Here is a 19,591-nt window from a genome sequence, read left to right on the forward strand (position 1 = left end):
CAGACATTTTAAAATATGCAGATTGCAAAAGTAAGTCAAGGGATCTCAACCATACACCAAGAAAAGAGCCTGCCGGCACAGGCACAGACACCGGGTGAAGTGACGAATCTCAGGAAGCCAGTGTTTACCCTGGGAAGAAAAGCCTGATGCTCTGTAGCTCTGTTCCCTCTCTCACCTCCCCCCACAGAGTGGGGGAGAGAGGAGTTGGGGCAGTCACAAAGAAAAGACGACACACTCCATTTTTCCAGAAGGCCAACCAATGACCAAACCAAACTAATCCAAAAAATTTTTTAAGAAATACACTGGCCACCTGTGGCAGACACTGAGAAGTACCAGCCAGCGCCACTGAGGACGGGTCAACCGCCACTGGGAGCGCTGTGTCCGCCCCACACCCAGCCGCTGGCGGTGAGCGCACCCAGGTCCGGTCATGAGGTCTGGCCCACGGCTCTCCCCGCTCCGCAGCTCCCCGTGGCCGGTCGAGGCTGTGGCCAGGCCTGCAAGGCGGCCCACCTTCCCCCTCCCTTGCTTCTGCGGCTGTAGACCCAGGCTACCCATCTGTCAGCGCTGCACCTCACCTGTCAGCAGCTGCTCTCCAGAGGCCCCGCCTCCCAAAGAGCCTATTACAGACCAGGCCACTAGTCAGCTTCCCACGCCCCTCACCCGCGTCCAGATCAGAAACTACCATCCCTCGGGGCATGTTCACTCGTGCAAGGCACAGTGAGGGGCATGGAGCAGCTTCATCCCGAGGCAGAGGTGGCACGCTGCCTGGTAATTTTCAAGCAAAGAGAGTGTGTTGCAGCACGTTCACCAGTCACCTCGATGGCTCGCATTGTCGTCTGCGCTGCGGGTGAACCCGGGGCCCCGTCCCCCTCCTCTGGCTCCGTGTTCTCTGCTTAGGTGCGTGGGTGTGCTCGCCAAGGTCCTGGGTCCGCCAGCCACTTTCAGTTTGTGGCTTCCTTTCATTCTCTCACAGCCACTATTCGCTTTCAACCCACCTCCACGGAGGCCTCACTCCGAAGGCTGCCGCCCTTGCAGGAAGGGGCGTGTGGTCCGAGACCCACCGAGGAGCAGCCTGGGAAGGCCGAGGGATGTCAGAGACTGCGGACAGCGGCAGAAGCCCGCAGAGCGGCACAGAGCATGGCCTCCCCCGGGGCCCCCGAAGGACCCAGCCCGGCCGCCCCCGGTGTCAGACTCCTGGCCCCCAGGACCAGAGAGAAGAAACCGCCGCCCCGAGCCCACCCCCCGGCTGCGTGTCTGCAGCGGCGGCCCCTGGACATGAGCACAGGTCCTGCACGGCACTTCCGCCCCTATGTCTGACCGATGCTCCTGCGATGGTCGTCTCAGTAAAAAGTACGTAGCAGCGATGTTCAGCCACTGTGCCGCGAGACAGTTTAAAACACGCAAGACCTGACTCTTGAGTCAGGGGCACTGACCTCTTTTCCCTTAAATTGTCAAATTTAAAAAAATGACAACAGCCAACACAACAGTAGCCATCTGATGCGAATGAATCAAAATAATACCTATTTTTTGGTCACAGTAGCAAGAAGTGTATTTTTCGGTGAGCCGCAGAATTTGAGTGATCAGTTTGTGTGCGCCGTGGGATGAGAGGGGTCGACAGTCGCTGGCGTGCAGGGCTGTGGCCGTGAGGGGAGAGAGCAGGGCTGACGAAGCGTCAGAAGTCGCCGCCTCTACACTCACGCAGCCCTGCCCCACTGCCGTCCACACATTTCTCCGAGTGGGAGAGCCCAGCGCTGGACCTGAGAAAGGTGCGCGCGGCACAGGCAAGCGAGGGAGCTGCCCCAGTGCCCTCCTTCGCACGCCTGCCGTAACTATCTACAAGGGGAGACCCCAAAAGCCCCTGGAATTTATTTATAAAAAAGTGTGTATTTATTCTCACGTTTAAACTTCAGTCACCTTCAAAGTGCTCTCCATTTGATGCAACACACCTATCAAGATGTTTGTTCCACGGCTCAAAATGGTTTTGGACTCATCAATTTTGAGGCCTTGTAGTGCTTCTGCCTTTTTTTGTTTCACCTCTTCCACATCCGCAAAATGTTTCCCTTCAAAGACCGATTTCATCCAGGAAAACAAAAAATGTCACTTGGGGCGAGACTGGGTGAATAGGGAAGGTAAGGCATAGAGGTCATTCCGTTTATGGTCCAAAACCACTGAATACTCAGCATGGTGTGAGGAGGTGCGCTCGTAAATCCCCCATCGTGAAACGGGCAAACGTGCTGAAAGAGTCTTCAGAAAATTCACTGGCTGAATGCAGCCTCTCACAACAACGCCCGCTGGTGCGCTGACACGGATGGGTCCGCTCACCTGGCCGGGGGAGCCTGACTACAAGGGGCCCGCCCTCCAGAAGGTAATTCCGGGGTTGTTTTTTTTTTTTTAGTTCTCCCTTGTAGACCCTCTAGATCTCTTTCATTCATTCATCCAATAAATACCTAAGCACCCGCTCGGTGCCCAACACTGCTTTCCCAGCATGAAAAGACTGAGCTGAGCCAAACCCCTTCAGGTGATGGATTAAGAAACAAACCTAGGTCAGGGCGCACTACCTGGGTGGCAGGTGTGGGCCTTAGTCGGAGCACACACAGACTGGAGGAAACCAACCGGTGTTTCTCTCACACGTTGATGCTTCTCTCCCTCCCTTCCCCTCTGGTGAGGATGAAAGAAAGAAAAGAAAGGAGGGGAGAGGGGAGGAGTGAGGGGAGGGAGGGGAGGAGAAAGGAGGGAGGGGAAGGGAGGGGAGGAGAGGGGACAACCACTCGCATTCAGGGTCCGCAGCAAGTCCGGGCCAGGGCCGCCGTGGGTCTAGCTCCGAAGCCGGTGCCCTGTCCACCCTACCATCCAGCTTACAGCCTGGCCACCACACAATTTTGGAAAACTCGGAGCAAAGTCTTTTGACTTTGCATTTAGCATATCCTCCTTAATCAAAGTTCCTGCGTTGGCCACTGATTGCTGCCCACTGTCCCGCGGGCCTGGAGGCGCTGTGAGAGGCTGTACCCCACGCCGGAGAGGAGGTGAGACCAGCCCCGGCCCTGCCTTAGCCGACGGCGGACTGCAGGGCGCTGCCTGATCCCCTTCAGGGCAGCCCTGTGCCGCCCTGGCAAGGCCGCGCGAGTTCCAGTTTCCGTGACGGCGCCCGTCGCGCGGCGAGGGCTACTGCTGTGAACACCACTCTCAAAAGCACAAGTGTGTTTCTGCCAAATGGGAGCATGAAATGTGTCGGAGGCGCGGGTGGGAGTGTAACGTTGAAGGAGAAAACACCCGCCTGCCGCTCTCCGGACACAGCTACCAACACGGGACAGAGGTGCCGCGGGGGCACTGGCCGGAACAGAAGACGGAGTAGGGCCGCCAAACCACGCAGACCGAAGTAACCAAATGACAGCCACGCAAAGCAGGAACGCCAGACTCTAAGTGTGAGTGACGGGCAGCAGCCATGCACACCCCCCGCCCCGGCGCCCCCCTGCCCCGCCCCGGCAGTGACCGCCACTCTAGGGCCTGACTGACCGGCGCACGGCACCCTGCGCACTCAGCGTGCGAAAAAGGAAGGCGAACTGGTCTCGGGGTAGTTCCACCGAGAGAAGCTGCAAGGTCAAAGCCCGGAGACACAGGCTTTGAGGAACCCCCGTCGCCTGCCAGCACTGAGTGCGTCACTGCTGTGGCTGATTCTACAAGGAGGGCACATTACAGCTCACGTCGACCAGGCCGCGTTCCAGTCGTGAAGGGGCTCACCTAAAACCGCCGCCTCCACCACAGCAACCGCAACCCTGGCCGGGAGCTCACGCGTTCGAGTGCCATCCCGTCACGTCCCCGTTAGCTCCCTGGCCAGGGCACGACGAGAATCAACTAATGACTGCATCCTTCAGTGGAACAAAAAGTTGATGGTTTTCCCTCCCCCTCCTTCACCTCTTTCTAAAATCAATAATTTGTTTTAAAAAATTTTAAAAATAAAGCTGTTTAGGGAGAGATGCCTGCCTATAGACCGCTTCCAAGGCTCGCTCGCTTCTCAGGAGCCAAGCCGCCGGCCACACCGCGGCCAGGCCCATGCGGGGCACCGCTCTTCCACCCACATGCCAGGCGAACCTTCGTGAAGCCCCCTGCCCGCAGACCCCAACCATCCCCGTGCTCCTGCCCGAGAACCCCCCTTCTCCAGCTCCTCAGGCCTCCTCCATTCGCACCGCCCAACGGCACAATCTGAGTCCGACGTATATAATTTAAAACTTTCTAGTAGCCATGTTAAAAAAGAAAAACAAGTTAAATTCATTTTAACATATTTTACGTAACTCAATATATCCAAAATATTGTCACTCTAAATATAATATAGGTAAAGATTGTGAATGACATTTTCATTCTTCTTTCTCCACACTAAGTCTTTGAAATCTGGTGCATATTTGGCACAAGACAGTGCCAGTAAAAAAAGCCACATTTCAAGTGCTCAAAGCCCACATGTGGCTCGTGGCTTCCTTCCTGACCTGCACCGACCCACCCGGCCACCAGCCCCATGATTTCAAACACCACCTATGCCGCGATTACTCCAAATGCCGCCTCTGCTCTACTCTCTCATGAACCCAGATTTCTGGGGCCATCAAATACAAGATAGTTAGGTGCCTAATGGGCATTTCCACTTACAACATGTCTTTAAAGAAACGGAGTTCCCACCATGGCCTTCCCAGTGTCAGCCAGGGCAGCCCAGGGAGCCCACTGCCCCAGCCGCAGCCGCGCTCACTCTGCCCGCCCGGCCACGCCCCCGCCACGCCCCCCGCCGCCCAGGGCGGTGCCTCCCGGGCCATGGCCAGGGCCGTCTCCTGTGGGGGCGTCCTGTCCAGCCCGCCCCCCGCCCTCGAGGTGCGGCTGTGCTCTGGGACAGCCTCGCTTCTTTCTCCCTGTTTCCTGCAGGCCTCAGCTCAAGTGTCATCTCATCAGAGCCCTTCCCTGTCCACCCCTATGACACAAACCTCCATATCCTACTGCTTTTTCTTCTTAGCAGGACCTGCTTGACATGCGCAGCCGCTGGTCACTCGTGTGGTCAGGCTCTCCCTGTCCCAACAAGGACAGAGAAGCGCGGCATGTGATGGCTACGTGGGTGTCCCCCTCAGACGGCCCTTCAAGAGACCCCGCTGTGGGAAGCCAAGCTGACCAACAGGCCTCTGGCTGCTGCAGGCCCCAAGTGTCCACAGAAAGGACAGCAGGCCCTGAGTCCCCCAGGCTGCCCCAGCAATGCTGATCACAGAGAGGCAGGAGACCCAGGCCCCTGCCCGAGCAGCCCTCCACCGCCGTCGGCCTGGCCCAGGCTCCCTCGAACCTGCCCTGGCCCGAGGCTGCTCCCCCAGCCCCTCCGCTCCTCCTTCCTTCCACAGGCACACCCTGAGCCCTCCTGTCCCTCCCCTCGGTCCCTCCCCAAGCAGCCCCCTGTGAGTTCCTGCAAGCCCAGTCCCTTCCTTCCCTGCCTGGGACAAAGGAGGTGGTCCGGCTCCTAGGCATGAACGCCCTCCAGGAGGAGCCGGGCAGGGGGAAGGACGGCACTTCAGGCTGCGAGGACGGGCTTGGGCCCCTGCCCTGCTGTGCTGTTTGCAACCTTAGGGGAGCTCCTCGAGACCTGAGCCACAGCCCCATCACCTGTGCCACGGAGATGGTGCCCCTGGCTCAGGCGCTGCGAGGAGAAGGAGGTGACAGTTTGCCTGAGGCCCCGACACGCAGCCTGGCACAGAGGCACTGCCGTAGAGGACGCAAGCTCTTTCTCTGCCTTACCGTCTCCTGCAGCTACTTGCGCGAATCCTTTGCCTTTTCCCTTCCCCATGAATTCTGACTGCTTTTCAATGAAATAAAGCCCCAAATGATCCTAGACACCCACTAGTGAACCCCTTGTCCAACAGGGTCTAATTGACAAATAAACTCTAGTTCCCTTTCTACACTGGGCTCCGAGGTGGTTACTGATTTGAGAAAGTAGGACCCCACCGGGTGGGCGCTGTCTCCCTAACGCCTCAAGAAAGCACACTTAGAAGCCAGTACAAGATCTAGAACTGCAGCTCAGTGCCAACTTCTTACGGCCGAGGTTTTTAGAGCCCCTTTAAAAATCTTTTTTAAGTTTGGAGCATTCTAGATTATTACAGCGATTTCAAAGACACTACACACTGACTTTGCGTGGATTTCAACTGGCAGTTTTTAAAGAGCCCCGTGTGTGCCGTGTGCGCGGTCGTTCACACGCCCCGGACGGCCCCAGGCAGGCAAGCCGGCGTGGGCGGCGAGCGGGGTCCCGGGGCTGGGGGCTGGGGGAATGAGGGGCTCCTACTGAACAGGCTTCTTCTGAAAGCCTTCACAGGACGAGACGTGACTGGGGCGGCGGACGCACAGCGCAGCATGCAGATGGCGGGCCGCGGGCCCGGGGACCGGGACCTCGTCCTTCTCTTAGCCGGTGTTGCCCCGGTGAATTCAACCGAAGGGACGCGCAAGTCAGTCAGTAAATTCTCTTTACAGAGCCAGCTACCTCACTTGCGGGGCCCGGCGCAGACTCACTGAGGACACCAAGACCACAGCCGCAGAGCACGAAGCCAGGCGAGGGCCCTGGGCCGCGGGCCTGCGTCGCTTTTATTAATCTGATATTTCCTGTGTAATACAAGAAGCTGTCATCCTTCATAACAGAATTGTATCACATGACTACTTCAGAGAAAAACATATTCAACCTTATATCTAAAATTATTGAAGTATATAGCTAGCAAGAAAAACCTGAACATGGTCAATGACAATTCAGAGAAGTCAGACACTTGCCAGTGTCTTGTAGGCTGTGTAGCGCCAAGAGGTCACTCGCGCGGCTCACCAGGACACACGCACGCACGACGCTGGCCACGGCAGCCCTGCGGTGCAAGAGCCCGGCCGGAAGCCCAGCCCTCCGGTGCGTGCCAGAACCCTTGGGCCATGACAAAAGCAGTGAAGTATCTCTGTACAGGGAGCAGGTGTATGTGTGCCGGTAAGAAAAGCGCCCGAGACACAAGGTGTGGCGTGTGTTCCCGCGCAGCAGGCTCGCTCCCGCGCCCCCACTGCTCCTGCGCACAGGCTTACTTTGCCCTCTGGCATCCAAGAAACGTGTTAGTGGGTCTTCAAGACGAGTACGAGATGGAAAGGGGGGAAGGAGATTTACTTTTCATCTTGTAATTTACTTTTTTAGAATTTTTAACATATGCTTTTAAATAAATAGAGAGGCCTTAAACAATTACTTACATTCAAAACAATGCTTTGGTAAATAATGCAAAATATACTGTAACAGTTTTAAATTAAGCTTCGTATTTTATAAAAACAGAAACTCCTTAGATGGTACTAGCAAAAAATTATTATACAATCAACAAACAAAAATACAATCATTACTCAATTACTTATGGTAGCAACCAAAGAAAAGAGTCGCAAGAAACAACCACTACCACCAAAAAATTTCAGCCTCCTCTCAACTAAAATCTTCCAGGAAGATGCTGACAGGGAGCAAAGTGTTAATCAGACTCCTAAGAAAAGGCTAGTAACTGAAGAGAAAAAGTGAAGAGCCTGAATAATCCCCAAACTGGGGAGACAACTTTGAGACAGTTATGTCCTGGTGGTTAAGATTCCAAAGGCACTCTGGAAAAAGCGATGCAGTGGGACACAGACGCAAACATTTTCGCAATTACTAACTTTCTGTTGTATCGCCTTTATTTCTAATACAGTTACTAGTTCATTCACTGGGGTAACACTGTCACCCCCAATTCTTTTAAAAAAAAATATTTATTTTTAGAGAAAGGGAAAGGAAGGGAGAAAGTGAGGGAAACATCAATGTGTGGTTGCCCCTCACATGCCCCGTACCGGGGACCTGGCCCACAACCTAGGCCTATGCCCTGACTGGGAATCGAACAGGTGACCTTTTGATTCCCAGGCCGGTGCTCAATCCACTGACCCGCACCAGCCAGGGCTCATCCCTAATTCTTTGGGGCAAGTTTTAAGAGCAGTTTATTAAGAATATGTAGATTTTTAATGATTTTTTTAAAAAGCTCATAATCAGAAATATAGTCAACCTACGTTAAATAGCAATTAACACATATTCTTACGTTGCTGCAACTAAGTAGCTCCATGTTATTATAGAACCAACCGAAGTCACTTTTTCAAGTTTCTGGATATAACTTGTTAAAAAGTAATTCATATAAACTGAAAAATGGTAACTAAATATTGAATTAAAAGTGTCCAAATTATACCTGCTTTTCCTCCCCTAGTTTCTTCCTGCCCAGCCAGCGGTGAGACCACTGAGCAGACAGAGCAGAGAGGGCGAAGAGAGAGCCTCATCAGGGGAAAAGCCTTGGCGATGATGTCAAAGACAGAATTTCAATTTCGACCGTCATTCCAAATACTACTAAATAGGGAGACTCTATTGCTTAAAGAAGTATTTCAAGATAAAAGATTAAAATGGGAACATTTGCTTTATTGAAAAATATACAATGTAAAATTCGACAATTTCCATTTCCCACTGACTTTCATAAGCCACATGCAAAAAAAAAAAATGACTCACCTACAGTTAGGCTTGCCCGTCTTCTGAATGGTTCTGAACCACCGTCATGAATCTGCTCGTTCAAAAACCCTCTCCAACCGAACGCTCACTTTTCTGCTTATTCCCAAAACTAAGGAAAAAACAGAGGTGCAGTTGGAGACAAGATGATTTCTTTTCTTTATACACAAGCGCCAGAAATAAACCCGTGAATGCTGCTACAGCAAACCAGCATAAGCTATATGACCAATCAACTTACCCAACCACTAGCCTTCTCTACACCTGCTCCAACTAGCAGCTAAAAGCGGCCACTTACTGAGCACTTACTACGTGCTGGGCCCTGTTCTGAGTGTGGCAGCAGGGTGGAGTCAAGAGACCCTCACGTAAAGCCAGTCCAGCCCTGCGCACCCTCTGCTGCGATCAGAGGCGACAGGATGAGGGAGTTAATTCGAACACTCAATGAACAAGTACCATGTAAAAGGCCACACTGCACATGAGAGGGAAGCAGCAATGGAAGAGATTCTCCTCTCTTCCCTCAAGGAGTCTGCAATCCAGAAGAGACCTCCATGTGGACTGAACGACAAAGTCAAAAGGAAAAAGCAGCTAAGTGGAGGCGGCAGTCAAGCGCCGTGTGGGAGAACAACGACAAGGGGTGAACGCTGAAAACTAGGGGCAGCCCCTTCACGCCTTCAGTATTAAGGGTTCTGGCAGGAAGAAAACGGCAGAAGGGACATTCCAGAATAAAGGAATTGGACAAATAACCATGACAGTAGCCAGAAGTCGAATGTAGACACACAAGGTGACGAGAGATGGAGTGAAACATCAAGCTCGAAGTCAGAATGAGCCCAGATGGCTTAGGTCTTGAAACGATTTCCTAACCTTTAACATTCATTCTTGCCCAGAAGGAATGGGCCAGGGGGCCGTGCATCCAAGGAGACCCTTGTGGGAGTCAGCCTGCAGCAGAACTGGGTCACATCCCTGAGCTGCGACAAAGTATGGGGGACTGCTGAGAGCCTCTGGTGGAGACACCAGGGGGAGGGTGTGCTGTGAGCTGACTGACACAGTAAATCATTCTGGTAACAGGGCACGGGAGGCCAGAGGGGCAGGAGAAGGGAGGCCGCGGGCAGGCCTGCGCTAACAATCCCCGGAAGGGCTGGCAGAGCCCGCAGGGGGCGGGGCGGAGCGGAGGAGCCCTAAAGAAAGGGGTGACGGAAAAGGCACGTGGGGGGGCTGGTGAACATCTGGTCGGGAAAGGGAAGACCCAAAATATTTCCGACCGAGGTAATAAGTAGGACGGAAGGGCTGCGAAGACAGGCACCTCATTACCTTGCACCTGAAAGAGGACATGCAGTACACAAAGCAGAAGCCACTCTAAGTGACACTACGAAGCAAAAATAGCACAAGCAAGGCTGTTCTCATTTCACAGAACAAAGAAACTCAAGTCCGAAGCGATGTAACCGACTTGCTGACTGGGGTGCGGGCCGAGTAGAGACACAGACCTGAGGCTCTCCGGTGCGTCTCGTCTCGTGGTCTTTAAATAAGCCCCCGCCCTGGCTGCCCTGGCTCAGGCGATAGAGCCTGCGAACCAACAGCTCACCGGTTCGACTCACAGGCAGGGCACAGGCCTGGGATGCTGGCCACACCCCCAGCTGGGGGCCTGCAAAGTGCAACCCATCAATGTTTCTCTCCCTCCCTTCCCCTCTCTCTAAAGATGAATAATAAAACCTTTAATAAATAAGCCCTACAAATGCGGATTACTATTTAATGAGTATAGTAAATCTTTCTTAAAAAACCGTTTTAATGAAAAAGCATGTAATCTGCTGGGAGTCCAATTCTATTTCAAAAGAAAGGAGTATTTTAAAACTTGTGCTCTGGTTCCCTTTTTCCAGGAGACAGGGTGCAGTGGCTTCAGGCAGCGATGCAGGCTCGTGGAGCCTGAAAGTTTAGACAGATGGGAGGTGGTTGTTTGTACTTCGTATAAAGATCCCACTTGGTATCATGTGAGAGGCCAAAAATAACTGAAAAGAAATATTCTAAGTATTAACTATCTTCAACAGAGCATAACTGCATTTCAAGTGCTGCGGTTGGCACTCTGTGTTTGTTATTAACATGCTTCATAATAATAATATACTACATAAGATGGATTACAGACTTTATTTAACAAACATCTGAATACTTTCATGTTTAAACTCCAGAGCGAGGTGTTGGGAGTAAAATAACAACGTGGTCACTACAGCATAGTTTAACATGCACGACACAGCATGACATAGGCAATAATAAGAGTAAAAATAGAGGATTATAATTGCAGAAATGAAGAACTCATTTTTACAGGATTTCCAAAGGGCTTCAGAGAGAACATAAAATCAGACGTGGACTTTTAAAAACCGGGAGGGACGGGAATGAGACATTCCAACGAGAGCAAAGACAACGGGCGAAGAAAGGGCGCAGCAGCTGGGCTTGTTCCGAGAACCAAGAGGAGCCCTGATTAGCAGCAGAGTGTGCAAAGGTGAGGAAGAGGACAGGTGAAGTTCAGAGACAACTGCGGCCAGGCCATGAGGGTCTCGAGCGTGACGCTGGCGGGCCCAGATTCCATTCTCCAACCAACAGGCCATGTCAGAGCTTCCTGCACCAGCGACCGGCAAGATCTGATCCAGCTTCAGAGAGGCAATGCCAGCAGCCAGACAGGAAGCGGAGGAGAGGAGCCTGAAGTCAACGCTTTAAGCCAAGAAAGGAATCGCCGGCGTCTTTGACCCACTGGCACTCTATTTCTAAGAGGGGCTGAACGTCGCTGGGATTCTTTCACATCTCCCCTAACTGGACCACCCAACCATCCTGAGACGGGTGTCATTGTGACTCCCATTTCACAGATGAGAAAACTGGCTCAGAGGCCGTTAACTGTTGATGTGAAATGACGCCAAAACAGAGAGAAAAGCCAGGGCTTTTCCACACTGGGAAAACAAATGTTTAAATCCTATTACTTTTGAAAAGTGCTACTATAAAACCTGAGTGATCTGTAACAGCATTAGAGAGGTGCTTAAAATCCATGTAATTCTCCTAAATGCTTGCAACTTGTGTAACAAATATGCTAATTTACCCTTAAAATAGTTACAGACCTGCTTTCTTTAAATGCCATGTTAAAGACCTGTAGCTTAAAAAAAAAAAAACCAACCCAAAAACAAAAAACCCATACCTCTAATTCCACTTGCTATATGGAATTAAATATTTAAGAGTAGTATTATTCTGCTCTCCATTCAATGTTCCAGTGGTCAAACTGGCATTTCATTGATGAAACAGGCTTAAGTGAAAACCATTATACATGTGCCCAAACTGAGGCAATAAACTACTTTTTGAATTATTAAAAATTCATTATTTAGCAGGTACAGCAATTGAATCTAGAATACAGGGTGAGGCAAAAGTAGGTTTACAGTGGTTTGTATGGAAAATAATACAATAAAAAATAACAAAAGAATAAACTCTGTTTCGCATAGGCACAATTGTAAACCTGCTCTGTCCCACCCTATATAAACAGTAAGTGCAAGGAGCTCACCTACAGATTCAGAAATAGTGTCTGTCACAAAGGAACGTCATAAGAGATCCTGAGACCCATTTAAGAACAGATAGATCCAAAACAACCGATAAGAGAGTATCTGCTCTTCAGGATGCAGAGTGGCAGATTTCCCCCTGTTTAACTTCAAAGTCTATGGAATGGCCAAAGTGTTCTGGCGCGGGTCTTATTTAACATGTACGGAAGCAATGAAGAAATCAAGCTTGCGGGTTTGAGTGCAGTTCCATTCCCAGCATCTACTACGAAGATTGCTTGCCCTCCCCACCCCACCAATCTTCTACCACCGTTTTTGTTTTTTGTTTCTAAGCAAGCAAAGACCCCAAGACAGAAAACCCCTTCTCAGGAACTTGGACGAAGTATTCAACCTAGATACCCAAGTGTCCAAGCCCGGTAATTATCAGCAGGAACCGCCTTTAGTTAAATCATTCCAACGAAGCCATGTACCCCTCCCCACTTATCGCCTATACTTTCACTAGGTTAGGTCTCCATAGCCGGCCTACCGCGGACAAAAACTGAGAGGCGGCGAAAGGGAAATCAGGGAAATCAAAACTCGGTTCGGCTACGATTTGGGGTCTGCTCCCGGGAACGCGCGGGCCCTGCCATCGCGCACCTCCGTCTGCACGCCGAATCCTGGAGCAGAACGCAGCATTTCACACGCGACAGCCCTCGTTTCTCGGGCAGAAAGGAGCGGAGAGCTCCGAGAGGCCGCGGCGGACGCGTGTGCTCCGGAGCCAGCGGGATCGGGACCCAGCGGGCTCAGGACCTCTCGCGCCGCGGCGGCGAGTGACTTTGTGGGCCTGTCATTCCTGCAGGCGGCCGTAACCTTCGCTAAACCTTGCGCCGCACCCGCCCCACCCCGCGCGCGCCCGGCTCCGCCCCCGCCAGTCCCCGCCCCCCACACGCTGCGCCACAGGCCAGGGCGCCCGTCAGTCAACGCCCGCCCCGCCCCACCCGGCCCCTCCCCCGTCGGCGGTTTCCCTTCCCGGGCCCCTAAAGGACAATGCTGGAGGGGAGGGGGCAGCGCAGCGAGTGTCCACCCGCCGGCCGGCAGGCCGGCCACTCCAGGAATCCCGCCGCCGCCTGCTCGGGGCTCCGCGCCCCTGCCCCACCTCCGGCCCCCGCCTCACTTCCCCCAAAGAGCCGCTCCCAGCGCTGTGACACCGGCCCATTGTGCGGACTCATCGTCCGCCCCCCGCTCGCCCGCAGCGCGGCCGCAAGCCGGGCCCCGGGCGGGGGTGCCCAAGCCCGCAGCCCACCACATGCCGGGGCCAAGCCGGGGGTCTCGAGGAGCCCGCGGCTCACGGAGCGGCCCGGCCTCCATCAGGCCGGCCCCAGAGTCCCGCGGCGGCGGCGGCGGCGGCCTGCGTGGTCCACACCCGCTCGGCCGAGGCTCCGCCGCCGCCCGCCCGCCCTGGTCTCCCCCAGTACCTGCCGAGCGGCGCGGCGGCTAGCGGCGGCGCCTTCTCTCCCTCCGAGGGCTCCGAGCGGCTGCCGAGCGCCGGGCGGCCCTGGCCTGCGCCTTACGTAAAGCGGCGGCGGCTCCGGCGCCACTCGCGGAGGGCGGGAGGCGGCGCGCCGTGGCCGCTCCGCTCCGTTACCCGGCAACTGGCCTCAGCGCCCCGCCAACCGGGCGCGCTCCATATCCTTCCGCCCAGGCGCCGGGATTACATCAGCGCCGGCGGCCCCGCCCCGGCCCCGCCTCTCCAGCCGGCCGCAGGGCTGCGGGAGCGGGAGGACGGGCGGAGCGCGCTGGCTCCGGCCGGAGTTGCGCAGCCAGGCGTGGGTGCCCAACGCTGCTGGAAGGTTGGCGGGCTGGAAGCCCACCCAATGTGCGAAGTGTCAGAGAGTAGACACCCCACATTAAAGGGCGCGTGGGGCTGCTCTTTGCAAAAGCCCTTAAACTCCGCCGCCGCTCCGGCCCCTGCCCGGGAAGTAGGGCGCGACTTGCGCCGCCCCACCCGCGGCACGGTGCAGCGCCAGCCCTCCCGGGCACACGCTCCACCTGTCTGCGCCCCTCCTCGCTGCGTCCTGGGATGGCTGGAGTGGGCGGTTTAAAATAAAGACAAGCTAAAAAAAAAAAGTGTAACGTGGCTTTTTATTAAGTAGGCAAAAATAAATTCTGGAAGATTCGGAAGTGGAAACCAAAAATGTACTCTAACCTTTTAATCAGCCTCTTCTCACCCACCCACTTTCCCACAATGTGATTCCTAGGGCTGGCCCCAGAAAGGAAATCACTGGTATAATAGGAACCAGGGAGGAAAGAGCAGAGAGGTTACCTGCTTACAAAGTGTAAGGGGGTTTAGGGGAGAGCAACCTGCCTGGGTCATTATTCACTGATTTACTTATTGAGCACCCACTAGGTACCAGGCACGGAGCTCTTCCGTTCAGAACTTGTGAGCAAAGTCCCCGCACCAGCTCACAGGCTCTTGGGAGGAGCAGACCTATGGACTTGGAGGGGGCACACGGGTCACTCCGTGCCGAGTGCTGGAGAGACAACCCCGGAGAGCCATCGTTTACACGCTACCTGCAAAGTGGCTTTCTGCAAGCGTTACTTTTGTTCTGCAGAAGAATCGTGGACCCAGGCATTAGCATCCCCCATTCCACGGGTGAGGAAACTGAGGCTCAAAATAAGCGATTTCAGCTCCAGGAGCACACAAGATCCTGTGACCCCTAAACCATGCTCTCTCTTGCAGGAGGCAGGACTTGAAGCCAGGCTCCTGGCTGCGAGGTCTGGGGTCTTTTGCTTTGCGTAGCTCTCTTTGGGGCTTGCTCACCGTTTTAGTCTCTGAAGGTTCATCTCAGCTACATGAATCTCACCATGAATCACAGTGCGTTCGTTCGATCAGTGTCTTATGAGCACCTGCTGTGGGCCTGGCGGTGCGCCTGGCTGGGGTGGCCCTACCCCTTCGGAGATCAGCCTCTGAAAAGGGAGGAAGAGGATGAAAGGAAGAGGAAATCCAGGGTTTTCCAATAATGGAGCCTCAGGGGCTAGTTCCCGGGTGCCCCTAGACCTAGAATTCACAGACTAGTAAAATGCCCCCCCCCTAAAGAAATATAGGGGCTTTGTAAGGAGTCGTCACCTTTTAATTTTGCCACATTGGTAACATTGTTGTCATCAACAGCCATTGTTTTATGAAAGGATTTACAGGAAAAAAAAAAAAGTAAAATTGTAACAATATATCTCAGATAGCCAGGCACAGATTAGAGAATAAAATTGTCTTGGTTTACTTTGTCTCCTTAATAATATAAACCACCAGGCCTTCAGATTGTTTGCTTTGCTAAAAGTCCTGGCAGCTTGGCTGACCCCAACCTCAGGACCTTCGCACTTAGCAATTCCTGTTCGAAGAACCCTCTCTCCCCAGATCTTTGCACACTTGGCTCCTGCTCAAGGCTCAGCTGCATTGTCACCTGCTCAGAGACACCTTCCCTGGTCCCCAATTTAGAGCAGCCAACCTTCCCAGTCATAAGGCCACCACCCTGTTTTGTTTTTTATCCGCAGCTCTGTTCAGTGTTTGGAATTATCTTAACTGTCGGTTAAGATCCCCAGGGAATGCAAAGGAGGCCATAGGACGCTGGTGTTAAAAAGCACAGTTGGTGTGGATCAGAAGAGTCCCACGCCAGGGTTTTCTGAAGAAAAACCACGCAGTCTCTGTGTATGTCCATGAACAGTCATTTCTCCAGGCTGAGGACAGCCTACCACAGCTCTTTAACCCCCGCAGGGGGGCGAGGCATGGCGCGGGGGGGTGGACAGGACAAGTCCCCGTGCCCTCTGACTTGGACATTCCGGGCGCCAGCTGGAGCACGGTTTGCGGCCACGTGCACGTGTGGTGAACAGAGGCTGAGGCTGCCCCGGGGCTGCTCCGTGATGCAGAGGCTGACAGGCAGCTAGACAGGGAGGGCCAGGTCCCCTGGCCTCCGTGACCTTCGGTGCATAACCTCCCACCTGCGCCTCCGACTCCCCGTGGCAGCAGCAAGGAATTTAGGCAGGAAGATTTTGATGCCTCCGCCTGCTCTTTTTTATTTTTTTCTGTGAACTTTGGAAACAAAATTTCAATGAAGCTGCACTTTGATAAAAGGGAGAGGCCATGTGTGGGGGGGGGCAGGAGGTGTATGGGAACTCTCTGTACTTTGTGCTCAGTTTCACTGTGAACCTTAAGCTGCTGTACGAAATCGTCTGTCTTAAAAAATGAAAGCATATGGATGAACCTCAGCCCTCGTCCAACACTAGCAATACCAGCTCATTTGCGGACCTCCAGCCGCCCGCCTGGTGCTTCTGTCACGTTGTCTGCACCCCCACAATACTCCAGGGGGAGACTATCCCCTTCTGCGCTGAGAGAAGGAGGCTCCAGAGAGGTTAGGTGGCTGGCCCCAGGCCAGGCAGCTCCTAGGCAGGTGGCAGGCTGCTATTTGATTGTATCCCTGCTCTTTGCACCGTGCAACACTGTTGCATTCAAGTCCCTCTTGAGTCAGCTTCTAATCTGTGTCCAGATAAGAGTCCCCAGCAGAGCTGCTCCCCTTGCCTCCCCAGGGGCCAACGCCCTCCTCTAGGGTTCTCCCCGGTCATCTCAGCTTGGACCCTGGCCATCAGGGCGGTTGGCTCATCTCCCCAGGCCTGCGGCCCCCCAGAGCCCCTCCTGTCCAAGGCCCCAAGCTGCTCTGAGAAACGTAAAGGCCGCTCCAGCTCTGACGCAGCCTCACAATATGACCCCGGGGAGCTCAGGGGGCTTCACAGGGCTTCCGAGTACATGGAGTGATGGAGCAAGGGCGGCGCTGGCGCTGGCCTGGCCCGGTCTGCCCGTGGTATTCAGGGCCAAACAAAGTCAGAGCTGCGGTGAGCTAAGAGATTGTAAGAAGCCCTGTAAATGTCAGGTCTCATCACCATTCTTTCAAACTTGTTCCAAGGGCTGAGGGCTTTTTCCTCACTCCTGCCCCCTGCCCCCATCCACAGAGACCAGCCAGGCCGCGGGCTCTACCTCGGGGCTGAAGCCGGCTCCGCCCTTTATGAGATTGCTGACCCAGGGGAGCTGTGTCGCCTCTCAGCATCCTCACCTGTGAACATCGCTGCAGCGCCTGCCTGAGGGGCTGGCGTGAGGGGAGGAGGGAATCCACGCAGAAGGTCGGAGCCGTGCCCGGCCCACAGGGCACACTCAACGGTTGCCCCACCTCTGGTCCCTCTTCCTCTGTCCTTCCTGGCTCCACGCCTGCGCTGTGCCTCGCCATGCTCCCGGGCAGTTCCATCCATGCTGCAGCCCACACTGCTGTGAGCGTGGCGGGGCAGCCCCATCTCCCCCGCCCCGACCTTTCTCCCGGCGCCCCGCCCGCCGCCACACTGTGCACCTGGCTGGGCCGGCCACAGCAGGTCCGCAGCTCGCCTGCAGCACGCCCGCAGCACGCCCGCAGCCAGCTCACACACCCTTCGCCCCCCGCTGTGCCCCCTCGCCCCCCGCTGTGTCATGTCAGCGCCCTCTCCTGCTAGCGTCCTCAGGCACTGCCCTGTCCGGCGGCCTCAGAAAGGACCTTGCAGGCAGCCTCTGCGCTCAGACAGCCGGCAGCTGTGCAGCCTTGGGCACGCTACCTCCTCTCTCCGATGTGGCTTCCGTGGCGCTGAAATATTGGGTTGGCCAAAAAGTCCATTATATTTTTTCCATAAAATAAAAGACATTTTTCATTTTCACCAACAGCGATGTGGGTATTTTGAGTGTCAGCTCTCTCACACTAGTGGCGCCTCGTGGGGAGAGGCCAGGGGCGCTGCTCAGCACCTTCCAATGCATAAGACAGTCCCATGGCAAAGAGTTATTTGGTCAAAATGTCAATGGTATCAAGAACTTTCACAAACTACTTTTGGCACGATCCGTCACAGCACTTTTCTGTACTCCTGTACAGAAAATTTCTGTAAATTTTTTAATTTTAGTTGCATTTTTACCTTTCTTGAAATAATAAAGCGTAATACGCCAAAAATGTTGTGTATCTTCTTCCATCTTCAATATTAAAATGGCAGCACAAAAATGCACCAATTCTGATAAGTTGTTTTTTGAAATACACGCTGATATGACAGCTGTCACAATGCAATGTAACAAAATTGTTTTGAATGCGGTTAAAAACAACGAAGCGCTACTAGAGCCATCGTATGGAAAAAACGTAACGGCCTTTTCGGCCGACCCAATAGCTACAACCAGAGCTCCGTCTCCTGATCTGGCTGCCCAGGGTATGAAGCCCCTTCTGGTGTTTAGGGCACCCTCCCACCTGGAGAAACCAGGTGAGAAGCAAGGCTAACATCCCTCTGCAGGGATGGAAGGGCGACGCCGACAGGACCTCCCGGCCTCAGCCCTGACGGCTTGTTACTATTAATGACATGAAACTGCCCGTGAGGCTCCGTCGGCGCTGCTTTCCCCTCGCACAGCCGGGAGCGCCCCGCGTCTGGGCGGCAGGCGCCAAGGGCTCGGAAGTGATTTCTAACCAAGGTGTTCACCCGTGAACACAGCCCGCCAGCAGCTGGCCAGCAGCCAGGCCTCCTGTCCGAGGGGCCGCTCCGGCCAGGCGGTATTCGAGGGCCTGGAGCAGAGGAGCTGAAAGGGAGTCATCCCCTCCTCTGCGTCCCGTGGGGCTTCCCCAGCCCTGGACCAGGAGGAGGAACACCGCCCAGAGAAGAAGGTCCCACCCATGGGAACCTGGGCTGGATGCAGAGCCTCTCCTTTCGCCTCCACCTCTGGGGCCAGACAGGTTCTCCTGGCGCACAGCATGGGGCAGGCCCCCGCCAGGCAAGAACGACAGGAAACGGGCCCTTTTCCTCCCACCACTCAGCGCCCAGGGCTCTTCTAAGGGCTCTGTGTGTGGGTACGAGTCACCCCACAGGCGCTCGCGGGCTGTGTTGCCCACCGGGGGCCCAGCTGAATCGGACGCAGAACCTCCGGGGGCCGCACGCACTGCCCACCGGGGACGGCGTGGACATGTACTGTGATACAGCCCCAAAAGAAGGGAGGCATGCTGACCTCACACGTCCCTCCACGGCTGCCGGGGAACGCTCCCCAAGCTCGGCGGCCAACACAGCAGGAACTTGTCTCAGCAGCGACGGCCAAGAGCCCAAAACCAAGGCACTGCAGGGCGGGCTCCCTGACGGCCCCTCCAGGTCCTGCCATTTGCCAGCCTCGGTGTCCGCAGCTGGGAGGCGCATCGGTCCAATAGCTGCTTCCTCGTCACGTGACCACTTTTCCCCCGTTTCTCTCTTTCTTATAAGGACACCCGCCACAGTGGACTTGGACCCACCCTACTCCAGGATGACTTCGTCTTAACTAATCCCGTCCGCAAAGCCCCAATTCCCAAATGAGACCCCCGAGGGGCTGGGGGTTACAGCTTCGATGCACCTTTTTTGGAGGGATGCAGGTCAACCCATAACGCCTACCACGCCCTTGGCCTTGCATCACACACACCATCTCATTTAATCCTCCAGAGAAGGGAGGAACAATTACTGTCTTTGACTCCCAAATGGAGAAATTAAGGCTCAGAGAATTGAAGTGATTTTCACA

General features: G+C 54.5%; 1 protein-coding gene across 6 annotated transcripts in view; it reads right to left on the minus strand.

Annotated features, from left to right (window-relative positions):
• KIAA0232 (KIAA0232 ortholog) overlaps positions 1-13,682 on the minus strand; it is a 72,371-nt gene extending 58,689 nt beyond the window's left edge. For 3 of the 6 annotated variants that reach the window (XM_054581921.1, XM_054581917.1, XM_054581922.1), the window contains exons 1-2: positions 13,497-13,682; positions 8,528-8,636 (exon numbers count right to left, since the gene is read on the minus strand). The gene's annotated coding sequence lies outside the window, so the exon portion shown is untranslated. Of the gene's footprint in view, positions 1-8,527; positions 8,637-12,678; positions 12,848-13,496 lie in introns of those variants that run through there. The other 3 variants (XM_054581920.1, XM_054581918.1, XM_054581919.1) reach the window with 3 other exon arrangements.
• Between the last annotated feature and the right edge of the window lie 5,909 nt (positions 13,683-19,591).

This window comes from Pteronotus mesoamericanus, unplaced genomic scaffold (genome assembly GCF_021234165.1).
Source record: "Pteronotus mesoamericanus isolate MK-2021 breed Mesoamerican mustached bat unplaced genomic scaffold, CSHL_Meso_final contig_68, whole genome shotgun sequence".
NCBI classification, from domain to species: domain Eukaryota; kingdom Metazoa; phylum Chordata; class Mammalia; order Chiroptera; family Mormoopidae; genus Pteronotus; species Pteronotus mesoamericanus.